This window comes from Chiloscyllium plagiosum, unplaced genomic scaffold, assembly GCF_037043375.1.
Source record: "Chiloscyllium plagiosum isolate Xiang-an unplaced genomic scaffold, Cpla_swu_hap1 HiC_scaffold_14, whole genome shotgun sequence".
In the NCBI taxonomy this organism is placed as follows: domain Eukaryota; kingdom Metazoa; phylum Chordata; class Chondrichthyes; order Orectolobiformes; family Hemiscylliidae; genus Chiloscyllium; species Chiloscyllium plagiosum.
Genome location: NW_028270152.1, coordinates 12,411,416 through 12,429,685, shown reverse-complemented (window position 1 = coordinate 12,429,685; position 18,270 = coordinate 12,411,416). Strand labels below are relative to the sequence as shown.

Here is an 18,270-nt window from a genome sequence, read left to right as displayed (position 1 = left end):
TATTACTCTGCAGGCTTGAGGATTCCCAAGTTCTCTGCAACCATCTCCAAAGCGGCATGCAAGTCACTGACTGTTTACCCGACCGAGTCTGTTTGTGAATACTTTTCCATCGTCATTCTGCACGATCATTTCTGAAGTGACCGCTTGTGTCGAAAACAAGGACAGTCCAAAGCGATTTCCTGAGGCGCACCTCTGGAACGCTCAAATCAACCTAAAGTCAGGCGGCCATGCGCATGTCAGCATCTCTCCTGCAACCTTTCCATTGCGATCAGGGATCACCAGTTTTTGCAAGCTGGAACAGCTGGCCGTCAGCAAGCTTATGAGCGAGGGAGTGTTTGATAGAGAGAGTGCAAAGGCCACCATGTACGCGTTGCTGACTCAAAGACTGTTTTGTGCATTCGCAGATGTTGGTCAATGAACAGTAGGAGAATTTGAATTGGTGCAGGATTGAGGGTTTGTCCATTTGATTATTTGACTGTTTTGGAATGCTCGTTACGGAGCCAATGAGAAGAAATGTGCCATGAGACTGGAAGCAAAAGGCACAGCATCGTTGCAGGAGCACCATGCAGAAGGAGGGTGAGAAGCAATCCAAACCACCCTTTCGCCAGCAAGGAAAGGTGCAGAGCTTCACATTTATTCACTCGCCTCCATCACAGCTAAACAAAGGAGGGAGCGCGCAAGCAGTCCTGCACTTGCCGAAACCCGGGACCTTTAGATCTTCAGTCTAACGCTCTCCCAACTGAGCTATTTCGGCAGCTGCTGCCAGCTCAGCGCGCTCAGGCACTTTGCTCGCGACCACATTCACTTGGGATTTGCCCAGCGTATTTGTTCCAAATCTCCTCACAACATCAACTTCTTCCGGCAAAATTTCCCACCCTGTTTTCTCGGCGGACAGTTCGCTTCGGCCGCTGCCTCTTTATACCGTCTATATCTACACTGTCGTTCATTCTGCACAATCATTTCTGAAGTTGACTGCTTGGCTCTGGTCAACCCGCTCGTCAAATGCACAACGAGGAACTGGTCCCTCCAGTCCTCGACAAGTTCCACGTCGTGCTCCGTTCACCGTCAACATGTCTCGCCAGCTTCACCCCATCTCTCCTCTACCTCTCGAAATGCTGCACGTGATGCCATCCGTCTGCAAATGGTCAGTATCAGTCTAAGCTGCTTTGCAAGCAACCCGATGCACCGGAACAATTTGAACAAATCGCCTCTGCTCCGGCTTCAGTCCGTCCACTGTTAAAACCTTCAGTTATTACTCTGCAGGCTTGAGGATTCCCAAGTTCTCTGCAACCATCTCCAAAGCGGCATGCAAGTCACTGACTGTTTACCCGACCGAGTCTGTTTGTGAATACTTTTCCATCGTCATTCTGCACGATCATTTCTGAAGTGACCGCTTGTGTCGAAAACAAGGACAGTCCAAAGCGATTTCCTGAGGCGCACCTCTGGAACGCTCAAATCAACCTAAAGTCAGGCGGCCATGCGCATGTCAGCATCTCTCCTGCAACCTTTCCATTGCGATCAGGGATCACCAGTTTTTGCAAGCTGGAACAGCTGGCCGTCAGCAAGCTTATGAGCGAGGGAGTGTTTGATAGAGAGAGTGCAAAGGCCACCATGTACGCGTTGCTGACTCAAAGACTGTTTTGTGCGTTCGCAGATGTTGGTCAATGAACAGTAGGAGAATTTGAATTGGTGCAGGATTGAGGGTTTGTCCATTTGATTATTTGACTGTTTTGGAATGCTCGTTACGGAGCCAATGAGAAGAAATGTGCCATGAGACTGGAAGCAAAAGGCACAGCATCGCTGCAGGAGCACCATGCAGAAGGAGGGTGAGAAGCAATCCAAACCACCCTTGCACCAGCAAGGAAAGGTGCAGAGCTTCACATTTACTCACTCGCCTCCATCACAGCTAAACAAAGGAGGGAGCGCGCAAGCAGTCCTGCACTTGCCGAAACCCGGGATTGAACCAGGAACCTTTAGATCTTCAGTCTAACACTCTCCCAACTGAGCTATTTCGGCAGCTGCTGCCAGCTCTGTGCGCTCAGGCACTTTGCTCGCGGCCACATTCACTTGGGATTTGCCCAGCGTATTTGTTCCAAATCTCCTCACAACATCAACTTCTTCCGGCAAAATTTCCCACCCTGTTTTCTCGGCGGACAGTTCGCTTCGGCCGCTGCCTCTTTATACCGTCTATATCTACACTGTCGTTCATTCTGCACAATCATTTCTGAAATTGACTGCTTGGCTCTGGTCAACTCGCTCGTCAAATGCACAACGAGGAACTGGTCCCTCCAGTCCTCGACAAGTTCCACGTCGTGCTCCGTTCACCGTCAACATGTCTCGCCAGCTTCACCCCATCTCTCCTCTACCTCTCGAAATGCTGCACGTGATGCCATCCGTCTGCAAATGGTCAGTATCAGTCTAAGCTGCTTTGCAAGCAACCCGATGCACCGGAACAATTTGAACAAATCGCCTCTGCTCCGGCTTCAGTCCGTCCACTGTTAAAACCTTCAGTTATTACTCTGCAGGCTTGAGGATACCCAAGTTCTCTGCAACCATCTCCAAAGCGGCATGCAAGTCACTGACTGTTTACCCGACCGAGTCTGTTTGTGAATACTTTTCCATCGTCATTCTGCACGATCATTTCTGAAGTGACCGCTTGTGTCGAAAACAAGGACAGTCCAAAGCGATTTCCTGAGGCGCACCACTGGAACGCTCAAATCAACCTAAAGTCAGGCGGCCATGCGCATGTCAGCATCTCTCCTGCAACCTTTCCATTGCGATCAGGGATCACCAGTTTTTGCAAGCTGGAACAGCTGGCCGTCAGCAAGCTTATGAGCGAGGGAGTGTTTGATAGAGAGAGTGCAAAGGCCACCATGTACGCGTTGCTGACTCAAAGACTGTTTTGTGCGTTCGCAGATGTTGGTCAATGAACAGTAGGAGAATTTGAATTGGTGCAGGATTGAGGGTTTGTCCATTTGATTATTTGACTGTTTTGGAATGCTCGTTACGGAGCCAATGAGAAGAAATGTGCCATGAGACTGGAAGCAAAAGGCACAGCATCGCTGCAGGAGCACCATGCAGAAGGAGGGTGAGAAGCAATCCAAACCACCCTTGCGCAAGCAAGGAAAGGTGCAGAGCTTCACATTTACTCACTCGCCTCCATCACAGCTAAACAAAGGAGGGAGCGCGCAAGCAGTCCTGCACTTGCCGAAACCCGGGATTGAACCAGGGACCTTTAGATCTCCAGTCTAACGCTCTCCCAACTGAGCTATTTCGGCAGCTGCTGCCGCTCTGTGCGCTCAGGCACTTTGCTCGCGGCCACATTCACTTGGGATTTGCCCAGCGTATTTGTTCCAAATCTCCTCACAACATCAACTTCTTCCGGCAAAATTTCCCACCCAGTTTTCTCGGCGGACAGTTCGCTTCGGCCGCTGCCTCTTTATACCGTCTATATCTACACTGTCGTTCATTCTGCATAATCATTTCTGAAGTTGACTGCTTGGCTCTGGTCAACCCGCTCGTCAAATGCACAACGAGGAACTGGTCCCTCCAGTCCTCGACAAGTTCCACGTCGTGCTCCGTTCACCGTCAACATGTCTCGCCAGCTTCACCCCATCTCTCCTCTACCTCTCGAAATGCTGCACGTGATGCCATCCGTCTGCAAATGGTCAGTATCAGTCTAAGCTGCTTTGCAAGCAACATGATGCACCGGAACAATTTGAACAAATCGCCTCTGCTCCGGCTTCAGTCCGTCCACTGTTAAAACCTTCAGTTATTACTCTGCAGGCTTGAGGATTCCCAAGTTCTCTGCAACCATCTCCAAAGCGGCATGCAAGTCACTGACTGTTTACCCGACCGAGTCTGTTTGTGAATACTTTTCCATCGTCATTCTGCACGATCATTTCTGAAGTGACCGCTTGTGTCGAAAACAAGGACAGTCCAAAGCGATTTCCTGAGGCACACCTCTGGAACGCTCAAATCAACCTAAGGTCAGGCGGCCATGCGCATGTCAGCATCTCTCCTGCAACCTTTCCATTGCGATCAGGGATCACCAGTTTTTGCAAGCTGGAACAGCTGGCCGTCAGCAAGCTTATGAGCGAGGGAGTGTTTGATAGAGAGAGTGCAAAGGCCACCATGTACGCGTTGCTGACTCAAAGACTGTTTTGTGCGTTCGCAGATGTTGGTCAATGAACAGTAGGAGAATTTGAATTGGTGCAGGATTGAGGGTTTGTCCATTTGATTATTTGACTGTTTTGGAATGCTCGTTACGGAGCCAATGAGAAGAAATGTGCCATGAGACTGGAAGCAAAAGGCACAGCATCGCTGCAGGAGCACCATGCAGAAGGAGGGTGAGAAGCAATCCAAACCACCCTTGCGCCAGCAAGGAAAGGTGCAGAGCTTCACATTTACTCACTCGCCTCCATCACAGCTAAACAAAGGAGGGAGCGCGCAAGCAGTCCTGCACTTGCCGAAACCCGGGATTGAACAAGGGACCTTTAGATCTTCAGTCTAACGCTCTCCCAACTGAGCTATTTCGGCAGGTGCTGCCAGCTCTGTGCGCTCAGGCACTTTGCTCGCGGCCACATTCACTTGGGATTTGCCCAGCGTATTTGTTCCAAATCTCCTCACAACATCAACTTCTTCCGGCAAAATTTCCCACCCTGTTTTCTCGGCGGACAGTTCGCTTCGGCCGCTGCCTCTTTATACCGTCTATATCTACACTGTCGTTCATTCTGCACAATCATTTCTGAAATTGACTGCTTGGCTCTGGTCAACTCGCTCGTCAAATGCACAACGAGGAACTGGTCCCTCCAGTCCTCGACAAGTTCCACGTCGTGCTCCGTTCACCGTCAACATGTCTCGCCAGCTTCACCCCATCTCTCCTCTACCTCTCGAAATGCTGCACGTGATGTCATCCGTCTGCAAATGGTCAGTATCAGTCTAAGCTGCTTTGCAAGCAACCCGATGCACCGGAACAATTTGAACAAATCGCCTCTGCTCCGGCTTCAGTCCGTCCACTGTTAAAACCTTCAGTTATTACTCTGCAGGCTTGAGGATTCCCAAGTTCTCTGCAACCATCTCCAAAGCGGCATGCAAGTCACTGACTGTTTACCCGACCGAGTCTGTTTGTGAATACTTTTCCATCGTCATTCTGCACGATCATTTCTGAAGTGACCGCTTGTGTCGAAAACAAGGACAGTCCAAAGCGATTTCCTGAGGCGCACCTCTGGAACGCTCAAATCAACCTAAAGTCAGGCGGCCATGCGCATGTCAGCATCTCTCCTGCAACCTTTCCATTGGGATCAGGGATCACCAGTTTTTGCAAGCTGGAACAGCTGGCCGTCAGCAAGCTTATGAGCGAGGGAGTGTTTGATAGAGAGAGTGCAAAGGCCACCATGTACGCGTTGCTGACTCAAAGACTGTTTTGTGCGTTCGCAGATGTTGGTCAATGAACAGTAGGAGAATTTGAATTGGTGCAGGATTGAGGGTTTGTCCATTTGATTATTTGACTGTTTTGGAATGCTCGTTACGGAGCCAATGAGAAGAAATGTGCCATGAGACTGGAAGCAAAAGGCACAGCATCGCTGCAGGAGCACCATGCAGAAGGAGGGTGAGAAGCAATCCAAACCACCCTTTCGCCAGCAAGGAAAGGTGCAGAGCTTCACATTTATTCACTCGCCTCCATCACAGCTAAACAAAGGAGGGAGCGCGCAAGCAGTCCTGCACTTGCCGAAACCCGGGACCTTTAGATCTTCAGTCTAACGCTCTCCCAACTGAGCTATTTCGGCAGCTGCTGCCAGCTCAGCGCGCTCAGGCACTTTGCTCGCGACCACATTCACTTGGGATTTGCCCAGCGTATTTGTTCCAAATCTCCTCACAACATCAACTTCTTCCGGCAAAATTTCCCACCCTGTTTTCTCGGCGGACAGTTCGCTTCGGCCGCTGCCTCTTTATACCGTCTATATCTACACTGTCGTTCATTCTGCACAATCATTTCTGAAGTTGACTGTTTGGCTCTGGTCAACCCGCTCGTCAAATGCACAACGAGGAACTGGTCCCTCCAGTCCTCGACAAGTTCCACGTCGTGCTCCGTTCACCGTCAACATGTCTCGCCAGCTTCACCCCATCTCTCCTCTACCTCTCGAAATGCTGCACGTGATGCCATCCGTCTGCAAATGGTCAGTATCAGTCTAAGCTGCTTTGCAAGCAACATGATGCACCGGAACAATTTGAACAAATCGCCTCTGCTCCGGCTTCAGTCCGTCCACTGTTAAAACCTTCAGTTATTACTCTGCAGGCTTGAGGATTCCCAAGTTCTCTGCAACCATCTCCAAAGCGGCATGCAAGTCACTGACTGTTTACCCGACCGAGTCTGTTTGTGAATACTTTTCCATCGTCATTCTGCACGATCATTTCTGAAGTGACCGCTTGTGTCGAAAACAAGGACAGTCCAAAGCGATTTCCTGAGGCGCACCTCTGGAACGCTCAAATCAACCTAAAGTCAGGAGGCCATGCGCATGTCAGCATCTCTCCTGCAACCTTTCCATTGCGATCAGGGATCACCAGTTTTTGCAAGCTGGAACAGCTGGCCGTCAGCAAGCTTATGAGCGAGGGAGTGTTTGATAGAGAGAGTGCAAAGGCCACCATGTACGCGTTGCTGACTCAAAGACTGTTTTGTGCGTTCGCAGATGTTGGTCAATGAACAGTAGGAGAATTTGAATTGGTGCAGGATTGAGGGTTTGTCCATTTGATTATTTGACTGTTTTGGAATGCTCGTTACGGAGCCAATGAGAAGAAATGTGCCATGAGACTGGAAGCAAAAGGCACAGCATCGCTGCAGGAGCACCATGCAGAAGGAGGGTGAGAAGCAATCCAAACCACCCTTGCACCAGCAAGGAAAGGTGCAGAGCTTCACATTTACTCACTCGCCTCCATCACAGCTAAACAAAGGAGGGAGCGCGCAAGCAGTCCTGCACTTGCCGAAACCCGGGATTGAACCAGGAACCTTTAGATCTTCAGTCTAACACTCTCCCAACTGAGCTATTTCGGCAGCTGCTGCCAGCTCTGTGCGCTCAGGCACTTTGCTCGCGGCCACATTCACTTGGGATTTGCCCAGCGTATTTGTTCCAAATCTCCTCACAACATCAACTTCTTCCGGCAAAATTTCCCACCCTGTTTTCTCGGCGGACAGTTCGCTTCGGCCGCTGCCTCTTTATACCGTCTATATCTACACTGTCGTTCATTCTGCACAATCATTTCTGAAATTGACTGCTTGGCTCTGGTCAACTCGCTCGTCAAATGCACAACGAGGAACTGGTCCCTCCAGTCCTCGACAAGTTCCACGTCGTGCTCCGTTCACCGTCAACATGTCTCGCCAGCTTCACCCCATCTCTCCTCTACCTCTCGAAATGCTGCACGTGATGCCATCCGTCTGCAAATGGTCAGTATCAGTCTAAGCTGCTTTGCAAGCAACCCGATGCACCGGAACAATTTGAACAAATCGCCTCTGCTCCGGCTTCAGTCCGTCCACTGTTAAAACCTTCAGTTATTACTCTGCAGGCTTGAGGATACCCAAGTTCTCTGCAACCATCTCCAAAGCGGCATGCAAGTCACTGACTGTTTACCCGACCGAGTCTGTTTGTGAATACTTTTCCATCGTCATTCTGCACGATCATTTCTGAAGTGACCGCTTGTGTCGAAAACAAGGACAGTCCAAAGCGATTTCCTGAGGCGCACCACTGGAACGCTCAAATCAACCTAAAGTCAGGCGGCCATGCGCATGTCAGCATCTCTCCTGCAACCTTTCCATTGCGATCAGGGATCACCAGTTTTTGCAAGCTGGAACAGCTGGCCGTCAGCAAGCTTATGAGCGAGGGAGTGTTTGATAGAGAGAGTGCAAAGGCCACCATGTACGCGTTGCTGACTCAAAGACTGTTTTGTGCGTTCGCAGATGTTGGTCAATGAACAGTAGGAGAATTTGAATTGGTGCAGGATTGAGGGTTTGTCCATTTGATTATTTGACTGTTTTGGAATGCTCGTTACGGAGCCAATGAGAAGAAATGTGCCATGAGACTGGAAGCAAAAGGCACAGCATCGCTGCAGGAGCACCATGCAGAAGGAGGGTGAGAAGCAATCCAAACCACCCTTGCGCAAGCAAGGAAAGGTGCAGAGCTTCACATTTACTCACTCGCCTCCATCACAGCTAAACAAAGGAGGGAGCGCGCAAGCAGTCCTGCACTTGCCGAAACCCGGGATTGAACCAGGGACCTTTAGATCTTCAGTCTAACGCTCTCCCAACTGAGCTATTTCGGCAGCTGCTGCCGCTCTGTGCGCTCAGGCACTTTGCTCGCGGCCACATTCACTTGGGATTTGCCCAGCGTATTTGTTCCAAATCTCCTCACAACATCAACTTCTTCCGGCAAAATTTCCCACCCAGTTTTCTCGGCGGACAGTTCGCTTCGGCCGCTGCCTCTTTATACCGTCTATATCTACACTGTCGTTCATTCTGCATAATCATTTCTGAAGTTGACTGCTTGGCTCTGGTCAACCCGCTCGTCAAATGCACAACGAGGAACTGGTCCCTCCAGTCCTCGACAAGTTCCACGTCGTGCTCCGTTCACCGTCAACATGTCTCGCCAGCTTCACCCCATCTCTCCTCTACCTCTCGAAATGCTGCACGTGATGCCATCCGTCTGCAAATGGTCAGTATCAGTCTAAGCTGCTTTGCAAGCAACATGATGCACCGGAACAATTTGAACAAATCGCCTCTGCTCCGGCTTCAGTCCGTCCACTGTTAAAACCTTCAGTTATTACTCTGCAGGCTTGAGGATTCCCAAGTTCTCTGCAACCATCTCCAAAGCGGCATGCAAGTCACTGACTGTTTACCCGACCGAGTCTGTTTGTGAATACTTTTCCATCGTCATTCTGCACGATCATTTCTGAAGTGACCGCTTGTGTCGAAAACAAGGACAGTCCAAAGCGATTTCCTGAGGCACACCTCTGGAACGCTCAAATCAACCTAAGGTCAGGCGGCCATGCGCATGTCAGCATCTCTCCTGCAACCTTTCCATTGCGATCAGGGATCACCAGTTTTTGCAAGCTGGAACAGCTGGCCGTCAGCAAGCTTATGAGCGAGGGAGTGTTTGATAGAGAGAGTGCAAAGGCCACCATGTACGCGTTGCTGACTCAAAGACTGTTTTGTGCGTTCGCAGATGTTGGTCAATGAACAGTAGGAGAATTTGAATTGGTGCAGGATTGAGGGTTTGTCCATTTGATTATTTGACTGTTTTGGAATGCTCGTTACGGAGCCAATGAGAAGAAATGTGCCATGAGACTGGAAGCAAAAGGCACAGCATCGCTGCAGGAGCACCATGCAGAAGGAGGGTGAGAAGCAATCCAAACCACCCTTGCGCCAGCAAGGAAAGGTGCAGAGCTTCACATTTACTCACTCGCCTCCATCACAGCTAAACAAAGGAGGGAGCGCGCAAGCAGTCCTGCACTTGCCGAAACCCGGGATTGAACAAGGGACCTTTAGATCTTCAGTCTAACGCTCTCCCAACTGAGCTATTTCGGCAGGTGCTGCCAGCTCTGTGCGCTCAGGCACTTTGCTCGCGGCCACATTCACTTGGGATTTGCCCAGCGTATTTGTTCCAAATCTCCTCACAACATCAACTTCTTCCGGCAAAATTTCCCACCCTGTTTTCTCGGCGGACAGTTCGCTTCGGCCGCTGCCTCTTTATACCGTCTATATCTACACTGTCGTTCATTCTGCACAATCATTTCTGAAATTGACTGCTTGGCTCTGGTCAACTCGCTCGTCAAATGCACAACGAGGAACTGGTCCCTCCAGTCCTCGACAAGTTCCACGTCGTGCTCCGTTCACCGTCAACATGTCTCGCCAGCTTCACCCCATCTCTCCTCTACCTCTCGAAATGCTGCACGTGATGTCATCCGTCTGCAAATGGTCAGTATCAGTCTAAGCTGCTTTGCAAGCAACCCGATGCACCGGAACAATTTGAACAAATCGCCTCTGCTCCGGCTTCAGTCCGTCCACTGTTAAAACCTTCAGTTATTACTCTGCAGGCTTGAGGATTCCCAAGTTCTCTGCAACCATCTCCAAAGCGGCATGCAAGTCACTGACTGTTTACCCGACCGAGTCTGTTTGTGAATACTTTTCCATCGTCATTCTGCACGATCATTTCTGAAGTGACCGCTTGTGTCGAAAACAAGGACAGTCCAAAGCGATTTCCTGAGGCGCACCTCTGGAACGCTCAAATCAACCTAAAGTCAGGCGGCCATGCGCATGTCAGCATCTCTCCTGCAACCTTTCCATTGGGATCAGGGATCACCAGTTTTTGCAAGCTGGAACAGCTGGCCGTCAGCAAGCTTATGAGCGAGGGAGTGTTTGATAGAGAGAGTGCAAAGGCCACCATGTACGCGTTGCTGACTCAAAGACTGTTTTGTGCGTTCGCAGATGTTGGTCAATGAACAGTAGGAGAATTTGAATTGGTGCAGGATTGAGGGTTTGTCCATTTGATTATTTGACTGTTTTGGAATGCTCGTTACGGAGCCAATGAGAAGAAATGTGCCATGAGACTGGAAGCAAAAGGCACAGCATCGCTGCAGGAGCACCATGCAGAAGGAGGGTGAGAAGCAATCCAAACCACCCTTTCGCCAGCAAGGAAAGGTGCAGAGCTTCACATTTATTCACTCGCCTCCATCACAGCTAAACAAAGGAGGGAGCGCGCAAGCAGTCCTGCACTTGCCGAAACCCGGGACCTTTAGATCTTCAGTCTAACGCTCTCCCAACTGAGCTATTTCGGCAGCTGCTGCCAGCTCAGCGCGCTCAGGCACTTTGCTCGCGACCACATTCACTTGGGATTTGCCCAGCGTATTTGTTCCAAATCTCCTCACAACATCAACTTCTTCCGGCAAAATTTCCCACCCTGTTTTCTCGGCGGACAGTTCGCTTCGGCCGCTGCCTCTTTATACCGTCTATATCTACACTGTCGTTCATTCTGCACAATCATTTCTGAAGTTGACTGTTTGGCTCTGGTCAACCCGCTCGTCAAATGCACAACGAGGAACTGGTCCCTCCAGTCCTCGACAAGTTCCACGTCGTGCTCCGTTCACCGTCAACATGTCTCGCCAGCTTCACCCCATCTCTCCTCTACCTCTCGAAATGCTGCACGTGATGCCATCCGTCTGCAAATGGTCAGTATCAGTCTAAGCTGCTTTGCAAGCAACATGATGCACCGGAACAATTTGAACAAATCGCCTCTGCTCCGGCTTCAGTCCGTCCACTGTTAAAACCTTCAGTTATTACTCTGCAGGCTTGAGGATTCCCAAGTTCTCTGCAACCATCTCCAAAGCGGCATGCAAGTCACTGACTGTTTACCCGACCGAGTCTGTTTGTGAATACTTTTCCATCGTCATTCTGCACGATCATTTCTGAAGTGACCGCTTGTGTCGAAAACAAGGACAGTCCAAAGCGATTTCCTGAGGCGCACCTCTGGAACGCTCAAATCAACCTAAAGTCAGGCGGCCATGCGCATGTCAGCATCTCTCCTGCAACCTTTCCATTGCGATCAGGGATCACCAGTTTTTGCAAGCTGGAACAGCTGGCCGTCAGCAAGCTTATGAGCGAGGGAGTGTTTGATAGAGAGAGTGCAAAGGCCACCATGTACGCGTTGCTGACTCAAAGACTGTTTTGTGCGTTCGCAGATGTCGGTCAATGAACAGTAGGAGAATTTGAATTGGTGCAGGATTGAGGGTTTGTCCATTTGATTATTTGACTGTTTTGGAATGCTCGTTACGGAGCCAATGAGAAGAAATGTGCCATGAGACTGGAAGCAAAAGGCACAGCATCGCTGCAGGAGCACCATGCAGAAGGAGGGTGAGAAGCAATCCAAACCACCCTTGCGCCAGCAAGGAAAGGTGCAGAGCTTCACATTTACTCACTCGCCTCCATCACAGCTAAACAAAGGAGGGAGCGCGCAAGCAGTCCTGCACTTGCCGAAACCCGGGATTGAACCAGGGACCTTTAGATCTTCAGTCTAACGCTCTCCCAACTGAGCTATTTCGGCAGCTGCTGCTGCTCTGTGCGCTCAGGCACTTTGCTCGCGGCCACATTCACTTGGGATTTGCCCAGCGTATTTGTTCCAAATCTCCTCACAACATCAACTTCTTCCGGCAAAATTTCCCACCCTGTTTTCTCGGCGGACAGTTCGCTTCGGCCGCTGCCTCTTTATACCGTCTATATCTACACTGTCGTTCATTCTGCACAATCATTTCTGAAGTTGACTGCTTGGCTCTGGTCAACTCGCTCGTCAAATGCACAACGAGGAACTGGTCCCTCCAGTCCTCGACAAGTTCCACGTCGTGCTCCGTTCACCGTCAACATGTCTCGCCAGCTTCACCCCACCTCTCCTCTACCTCTCGAAATGCTGCACGTGATGCCATCCGTCTGCAAATGGTCAGTATCAGTCTAAGCTGCTTTGCAAGCAACATGATGCACCGGAACAATTTGAACAAATCGCCTCTGCTCCGGCTTCAGTCCGTCCACTGTTAAAACCTTCAGTTATTACTCTGCAGGCTTGAGGATTCCCAAGTTCTCTGCAACCATCTCCAAAGCGGCATGCAAGTCACTGACTGTTTACCCGACCGAGTCTGTTTGTGAATACCTTTCCATCGTCATTCTGCACGATCATTTCTGAAGTGACCGCTTGTGTCGAAAACAAGGACAGTCCAAAGCGATTTCCTGAGGCGCACCTCTGGAACGCTCAAATCAACCTAAAGTCAGGCGGCCATGCGCATGTCAGCATCTCTCCTGCAACCTTTCCATTGCGATCAGGGATCACCAGTTTTTGCAAGCTGGAACAGCTGGCCGTCAGCAAGCTTATGAGCGAGGGAGTGTTTGATAGAGAGAGTGCAAAGGCCACCATGTACGCGTTGCTGACTCAAAGACTGTTTTGTGCGTTCGCAGATGTCGGTCAATGAACAGTAGGAGAATTTGAATTGGTGCAGGATTGAGGGTTTGTCCATTTGATTATTTGACTGTTTTGGAATGCTCGTTACGGAGCCAATGAGAAGAAATGTGCCATGAGACTGGAAGCAAAAGGCACAGCATCGCTGCAGGAGCACCATGCAGAAGGAGGGTGAGAAGCAATCCAAACCACCCTTGCGCAAGCAAGGAAAGGTGCAGAGCTTCACATTTACTCACTCGCCTCCATCACAGCTAAACAAAGGAGGGAGCGCGCAAGCAGTCCTGCACTTGCCGAAACCCGGGATTGAACCAGGGACCTTTAGATCTTCAGTCTAACGCTCTCCCAACTGAGCTATTTCGGCAGCTGCTGCCGCTCTGTGCGCTCAGGCACTTTGCTCGCGGCCACATTCACTTGGGATTTGCCCAGCGTATTTGTTCCAAATCTCCTCACAACATCAACTTCTTCCGGCAAAATTTCCCACCCTGTTTTCTCGGCGGACAGTTCGCTTCGGCCGCTGCCTCTTTATACCGTCTATATCTACACTGTCGTTCATTCTGCACAATCATTTCTGAAGTTGACTGCTTGGCTCTGGTCAACTCGCTCGTCAAATGCACAACGAGGAACTGGTCCCTCCAGTCCTCGACAAGTTCCACGTCGTGCTCCGTTCACCGTCAACATGTCTCGCCAGCTTCACCCCATCTCTCCTCTACCTCTCGAAATGCTGCACGTGATGCCATCCGTCTGCAAATGGTCAGTATCAGTCTAAGCTGCTTTGCAAGCAACATGATGCACCGGAACAATTTGAACAAATCGCCTCTGCTCCGGCTTCAGTCCGTCCACTGTTAAAACCTTCAGTTATTACTCTGCAGGCTTGAGGATTCCCAAGTTCTCTGCAACCATCTCCAAAGTGGCATGCAAGTCACTGACTGTTTACCCGACCGAGTCTGTTTGTGAATACTTTTCCATCGTCATTCTGCACGATCATTTCTGAAGTGACCGCTTGTGTCGAAAACAAGGACAGTCCAAAGCGATTTCCTGAGGCGCACCTCTGGAACGCTCAAATCAACCTAAAGTCAGGCGGCCATGCGCATGTCAGCATCTCTCCTGCAACCTTTCCATTGCGATCAGGGATCACCAGTTTTTGCAAGCTGGAACAGCTGGCCGTCAGCAAGCTTATGAGCGAGGGAGTGTTTGATAGAGAGAGTGCAAAGGCCACCATGTACGCGTTGCTGACTCAAAGACTGTTTTGTGCGTTCGCAGATGTTGGTCAATGAACAGTAGGAGAATTTGAATTGGTGCAGGATTGAGGGTTTGTCCATTTGATTATTTGACTGTTTTGGAATGCTCGTTACGGAGCCAATGAGAAGAAATGTGCCATGAGACTGGAAGCAAAAGGCACAGCATCGCTGCAGGAGCACCATGCAGAAGGAGGGTGAGAAGCAATCCAAACCACCCTTGCGCCAGCAAGGAAAGGTGCAGAGCTTCACATTTACTCACTCGCCTCCATCACAGCTAAACAAAGGAGGGAGCGCGCAAGCAGTCCTGCACTTGCCGAAACCCGGGATTGAACAAGGGACCTTTAGATCTTCAGTCTAACGCTCTCCCAACTGAGCTATTTCGGCAGGTGCTGCCAGCTCTGTGCGCTCAGGCACTTTGCTCGCGGCCACATTCACTTGGGATTTGCCCAGCGTATTTGTTCCAAATCTCCTCACAACATCAACTTCTTCCGGCAAAATTTCCCACCCTGTTTTCTCGGCGGACAGTTCGCTTCGGCCGCTGCCTCTTTATACCGTCTATATCTACACTGTCGTTCATTCTGCACAATCATTTCTGAAATTGACTGCTTGGCTCTGGTCAACTCGCTCGTCAAATGCACAACGAGGAACTGGTCCCTCCAGTCCTCGACAAGTTCCACGTCGTGCTCCGTTCACCGTCAACATGTCTCGCCAGCTTCACCCCATCTCTCCTCTACCTCTCGAAATGCTGCACGTGATGTCATCCGTCTGCAAATGGTCAGTATCAGTCTAAGCTGCTTTGCAAGCAACCCGATGCACCGGAACAATTTGAACAAATCGCCTCTGCTCCGGCTTCAGTCCGTCCACTGTTAAAACCTTCAGTTATTACTCTGCAGGCTTGAGGATTCCCAAGTTCTCTGCAACCATCTCCAAAGCGGCATGCAAGTCACTGACTGTTTACCCGACCGAGTCTGTTTGTGAATACTTTTCCATCGTCATTCTGCACGATCATTTCTGAAGTGACCGCTTGTGTCGAAAACAAGGACAGTCCAAAGCGATTTCCTGAGGCGCACCTCTGGAACGCTCAAATCAACCTAAAGTCAGGCGGCCATGCGCATGTCAGCATCTCTCCTGCAACCTTTCCATTGGGATCAGGGATCACCAGTTTTTGCAAGCTGGAACAGCTGGCCGTCAGCAAGCTTATGAGCGAGGGAGTGTTTGATAGAGAGAGTGCAAAGGCCACCATGTACGCGTTGCTGACTCAAAGACTGTTTTGTGCGTTCGCAGATGTTGGTCAATGAACAGTAGGAGAATTTGAATTGGTGCAGGATTGAGGGTTTGTCCATTTGATTATTTGACTGTTTTGGAATGCTCGTTACGGAGCCAATGAGAAGAAATGTGCCATGAGACTGGAAGCAAAAGGCACAGCATCGCTGCAGGAGCACCATGCAGAAGGAGGGTGAGAAGCAATCCAAACCACCCTTTCGCCAGCAAGGAAAGGTGCAGAGCTTCACATTTATTCACTCGCCTCCATCACAGCTAAACAAAGGAGGGAGCGCGCAAGCAGTCCTGCACTTGCCGAAACCCGGGACCTTTAGATCTTCAGTCTAACGCTCTCCCAACTGAGCTATTTCGGCAGCTGCTGCCAGCTCAGCGCGCTCAGGCACTTTGCTCGCGACCACATTCACTTGGGATTTGCCCAGCGTATTTGTTCCAAATCTCCTCACAACATCAACTTCTTCCGGCAAAATTTCCCACCCTGTTTTCTCGGCGGACAGTTCGCTTCGGCCGCTGCCTCTTTATACCGTCTATATCTACACTGTCGTTCATTCTGCACAATCATTTCTGAAGTTGACTGCTTGGCTCTGGTCAACCCGCTCGTCAAATGCACAACGAGGAACTGGTCCCTCCAGTCCTCGACAAGTTCCACGTCGTGCTCCGTTCACCGTCAACATGTCTCGCCAGCTTCACCCCATCTCTCCTCTACCTCTCGAAATGCTGCACGTGATGCCATCCGTCTGCAAATGGTCAGTATCAGTCTAAGCTGCTTTGCAAGCAACATGATGCACCGGAACAATTTGAACAAATCGCCTCTGCTCCGGCTTCAGTCCGTCCACTGTTAAAACCTTCAGTTATTACTCTGCAGGCTTGAGGATTCCCAAGTTCTCTGCAACCATCTCCAAAGCGGCATGCAAGTCACTGACTGTTTACCCGACCGAGTCTGTTTGTGAATACTTTTCCATCGTCATTCTGCACGATCATTTCTGAAGTGACCGCTTGTGTCGAAAACAAGGACAGTCCAAAGCGATTTCCTGAGGCGCACCTCTGGAACGCTCAAATCAACCTAAAGTCAGGCGGCCATGCGCATGTCAGCATCTCTCCTGCAACCTTTCCATTGCGATCAGGGATCACCAGTTTTTGCAAGCTGGAACAGCTGGCCGTCAGCAAGCTTATGAGCGAGGGAGTGTTTGATAGAGAGAGTGCAAAGGCCACCATGTACGCGTTGCTGACTCAAAGACTGTTTTGTGCGTTCGCAGATGTCGGTCAATGAACAGTAGGAGAATTTGAATTGGTGCAGGATTGAGGGTTTGTCCATTTGATTATTTGACTGTTTTGGAATGCTCGTTACGGAGCCAATGAGAAGAAATGTGCCATGAGACTGGAAGCAAAAGGCACAGCATCGCTGCAGGAGCACCATGCAGAAGGAGGGTGAGAAGCAATCCAAACCACCCTTGCGCAAGCAAGGAAAGGTGCAGAGCTTCACATTTACTCACTCGCCTCCATCACAGCTAAACAAAGGAGGGAGCGCGCAAGCAGTCCTGCACTTGCCGAAACCCGGGATTGAACCAGGGACCTTTAGATCTTCAGTCTAACGCTCTCCCAACTGAGCTATTTCGGCAGCTGCTGCCGCTCTGTGCGCTCAGGCACTTTGCTCGCGGCCACATTCACTTGGGATTTGCCCAGCGTATTTGTTCCAAATCTCCTCACAACATCAACTTCTTCCGGCAAAATTTCCCACCCTGTTTTCTCGGCGGACAGTTCGCTTCGGCCGCTGCCTCTTTATACCGTCTATATCTACACTGTCGTTCATTCTGCACAATCATTTCTGAAGTTGACTGCTTGGCTCTGGTCAACTCGCTCGTCAAATGCACAACGAGGAACTGGTCCCTCCAGTCCTCGACAAGTTCCACGTCGTGCTCCGTTCACCGTCAACATGTCTCGCCAGCTTCACCCCATCTCTCCTCTACCTCTCGAAATGCTGCACGTGATGCCATCCGTCTGCAAATGGTCAGTATCAGTCTAAGCTGCTTTGCAAGCAACATGATGCACCGGAACAATTTGAACAAATCGCCTCTGCTCCGGCTTCAGTCCGTCCACTGTTAAAACCTTCAGTTATTACTCTGCAGGCTTGAGGATTCCCAAGTTCTCTGCAACCATCTCCAAAGTGGCATGCAAGTCACTGACTGTTTACCCGACCGAGTCTGTTTGTGAATACTTTTCCATCGTCATTCTGCACGATCATTTCTGAAGTGACCGCTTGTGTCGAAAACAAGGACAGTCCAAAGCGATTTCCTGAGGCGCACCTCTGGAACGCTCAAATCAACCTAAAGTCAGGCGGCCATGCGCATGTCAGCATCTCTCCTGCAACCTTTCCATTGCGATCAGGGATCACCAGTTTTTGCAAGCTGGAACAGCTGGCCGTCAGCAAGCTTATGAGCGAGGGAGTGTTTGATAGAGAGAGTGCAAAGGCCACCATGTACGCGTTGCTGACTCAAAGACTGTTTTGTGCGTTCGCAGATGTTGGTCAATGAACAGTAGGAGAATTTGAATTGGTGCAGGATTGAGGGTTTGTCCATTTGATTATTTGACTGTTTTGGAATGCTCGTTACGGAGCCAATGAGAAGAAATGTGCCATGAGACTGGAAGCAAAAGGCACAGCATCGCTGCAGGAGCACCATGCAGAAGGAGGATGAGAAGCAATCCAAACCACCCTTGCGCCAGCAAGGAAAGGTGCAGAGCTTCACATTTACTCACTCGCCTCCATCACA

General features: G+C 50.3%; 7 non-coding genes across 7 annotated transcripts; all 7 read right to left on the bottom strand.

Moving 5' to 3' along the window:
• Positions 1 to 1,943: 1,943 nt before the first annotated feature.
• trnaf-gaa (transfer RNA phenylalanine (anticodon GAA)) lies at positions 1,944 to 2,016 on the bottom strand. The gene has a single exon. It is a non-coding gene; the product is annotated as a tRNA-Phe (tRNA).
• A 1,189-nt stretch (positions 2,017 to 3,205) lies between these two features.
• On the bottom strand, positions 3,206 to 3,278 carry trnas-gga (transfer RNA serine (anticodon GGA)). The gene has a single exon. It is a non-coding gene; the product is annotated as a tRNA-Ser (tRNA).
• Positions 3,279 to 6,978: 3,700 nt separating this feature from the next.
• Positions 6,979 to 7,051, bottom strand: trnaf-gaa (transfer RNA phenylalanine (anticodon GAA)). Its single transcript has one exon. It is a non-coding gene; the product is annotated as a tRNA-Phe (tRNA).
• A 1,189-nt stretch (positions 7,052 to 8,240) lies between these two features.
• Positions 8,241 to 8,313, bottom strand: trnaf-gaa (transfer RNA phenylalanine (anticodon GAA)). Its single transcript has one exon. It is a non-coding gene; the product is annotated as a tRNA-Phe (tRNA).
• A 3,700-nt stretch (positions 8,314 to 12,013) lies between these two features.
• Positions 12,014 to 12,086, bottom strand: trnaf-gaa (transfer RNA phenylalanine (anticodon GAA)). Its single transcript has one exon. It is a non-coding gene; the product is annotated as a tRNA-Phe (tRNA).
• A 1,188-nt stretch (positions 12,087 to 13,274) lies between these two features.
• On the bottom strand, positions 13,275 to 13,347 carry trnaf-gaa (transfer RNA phenylalanine (anticodon GAA)). The gene has a single exon. It is a non-coding gene; the product is annotated as a tRNA-Phe (tRNA).
• Positions 13,348 to 17,047: 3,700 nt separating this feature from the next.
• Positions 17,048 to 17,120, bottom strand: trnaf-gaa (transfer RNA phenylalanine (anticodon GAA)). The gene has a single exon. It is a non-coding gene; the product is annotated as a tRNA-Phe (tRNA).
• Between the last annotated feature and the right edge of the window lie 1,150 nt (positions 17,121 to 18,270).